This window comes from Oncorhynchus clarkii, chromosome 17 (genome assembly GCF_045791955.1).
Source record: "Oncorhynchus clarkii lewisi isolate Uvic-CL-2024 chromosome 17, UVic_Ocla_1.0, whole genome shotgun sequence".
In the NCBI taxonomy this organism is placed as follows: Eukaryota; Metazoa; Chordata; class Actinopteri; order Salmoniformes; family Salmonidae; genus Oncorhynchus; species Oncorhynchus clarkii.
The window spans coordinates 14,028,629-14,031,128 of record NC_092163.1 but is presented as its reverse complement, the minus strand read 5'-3'; the positions used below and the strand labels follow the sequence as shown (position 1 = coordinate 14,031,128).

Below are 2,500 nucleotides of genomic sequence, written 5' to 3'. Positions count from 1 at the left end.
GGTTTCTTCTTGTGTTTCACATAAACATAGGCCCAGCATCTGTCTCTCTCTCCTTTTTTCCCTCTCTCTCTTCTCTTCATTGTAGCTCCCAATGATAAACTCTTGAGTGCCAGCAATGACTTCATTTACAAAGTTCACGTGGTGTGTGTTTGATTTAAGTCACAAGCACTGTTTGACATGATTGTACCAACGCTCTGGGATTTTTCTTCTAATTTTTACTCATTTCCTGCTCTCTAAAAGGCTCTACTTGATTTCTCTTCGCCCTTATTCATAAATACAATGATGTCTTATCTAACCTGAGTCTGTAGGAGTTTAAATATACATTCCATGTATTGCTAAATTGCTATCACAGCACTCCAGTAAAATTAATCACACTCCACCACTAACTCTTTGTCTAGGACTCAGTAGACAAGGACGCGGTCCGTTGCCCAGTAAATAGCATCATGTCAACATGTGTGTCCCTTTTTGTGACATGTCTGTTGTTTATGTCTCTTTTCCAGGGGCAGTTGCAAACATCACGAGGAAAAACTCCAAAACACTGGCAGCCATCTTTGTTTTTCTCAGGAACCTAGCTAGGTCCAATGACCTCCACTTTCTCTGCGAACGAATGTGGAAAGCAAACATTGGACAAACACACACACACACACACACACACACACACACATTTGGGAGCAGAAGCAAAGTTAGTGAGGTTGGAGAAACGGTCAACACAGAAGAACATGCAGGAGGCAGATCATCCTAAAATGCACTACTGTGTGTGTGTTACTGTTGTGTGAAAGTCATGCTATGTCTGCACAGCACCTGGCTAGTGGCTACCGCATGTAGATCTCGATTCTATCCTATTTGCATTATTTCCTATTCTACTCTAGTCTAATAATTATCTAAAAGAAAAATCCTTACAAATATGAGTGCATAACAAGTACTGTAAGTGGGAAAATGAAGACAGTGGCCCCGTCAGCATAATTATACACCCACCCAATAGCTGTGTCCATATGAATATGATTATACTATATGATTGTTGCCAGCTATTGTATCATTCTAGCTAATGGAATTGGACCTTGAATATAGACCATGTCGGTGGTGAGGATCCTCTGCATTGACAGCATTGCCTGTATATTTGCTATGGTCTGGTCACAGATCTGTTTGTGCTGTCTTGTCATTGCCATGCCACACCATAGACCGACTTGGCTGTACGGCACAAACAGATCTGGGAGCAAGCCTTTGACAATGCTGTATGCTCATCTCATTTCAAACCAACACCTTTTGGCTAAGGACTAATATGGCCCTTGGTCAAAAGTAGTGCACTAAATAGGGACCAGGGTGCAGTTTGGGACTCAAACCTATCTGTGCTATAAAGCCTATTAAGATGATTAGGATTTGAACAATTCAATGGGATTTAAAGACAGGTTATTTCCCAATCCTTTGACACAAGATGTCTGTCAAATGTTTGTCATTGAGAACATGGTGAAATTCAATTCCTACGGTCAAATGAACAACAGCTAGCAAACCTAAGGATTAGAAAATGAGCACTGCAGCATCCCAACGCTGCGAGGTCGCAAGGAAGAGAGAAGGGATTAAGAAACGCAGAGTTTTAACGGTCAAACTCAACACGCTTCATTGGAATATAACACAGTTAAGTCTCCCCACATGGGCCTATATAAACAAAGAGGCTAGCCAACAACACACGCTATCGCTATTAGTCTTCACTCCTCGTGGAAGATTCCCCTGTCTGCGACTGCTTAATATGGTCAAATAAAAACAAAGACTGAGCCTCAAATCTTTCTGATGGGCCTTATATTTCCTATCTCCTATCTCCTATTCCCTTAACCCCTCCCTTTACTCATGTTGTTTGAGAACGAGAAACTATTTTCCTTTCTCTTAACCCTTATGACAGCATAATATTATTCTGATTCCCTACAGTGAGTTCACTAATACTATATAGCCAAACCCTATGTGGGCTCGGGTCAAAGGTAGTGCACTATATAGGGCATAGGGTGTCATTTGAGATATGGCCAAAGCACATGCAGGAAAATGGACATATGTAAGGCGCTACAGGGTGCAAATGGGGTCAAACTTAGTAATAAAATAACACTTGATCAACCCTCCACATGCTGTAGGCTGCCTCTATGGATACGGTGGACTGTTGTGTGCACAACCGGGAAACATCATGAATCATAACAGTTGCTTATATTTTGGTGTCAGTCTCATAATAGCTTGGGCCATGGCCGGATCATTATTTCTTCAAAACTCACATTGACACTTTGAAAGTGCTAATAGAAGGAAACAAAGTTTTTTTTCTCTAAATGTTGCACCAATTGTGCCTAATTGACTGGGATAACATTTGGAAAATGCTCTCCAGATGCTGGGGGATTCAGGCCCTTTCTATTCCTGTTAAAAGCTTGATGTGATGTGTTTATTTCTGGATAAAAACGCATTAATCGCTGAGATCTTTAATTGCAGAACTGCAGACGTGTTCTCTCTCTCACTTTTTCTCTCTCTC

At 41.2% G+C, this 2,500-nt stretch overlaps 1 protein-coding gene across 5 annotated transcripts in view; it reads right to left on the bottom strand.

The window, feature by feature from the left end:
* LOC139370315 (SH3 and PX domain-containing protein 2A-like) overlaps positions 1 to 2,500 on the bottom strand; it is a 126,703-nt gene that overhangs the window by 38,272 nt on the left and 85,931 nt on the right. The gene's annotated exons all lie outside the window — the stretch shown is intronic.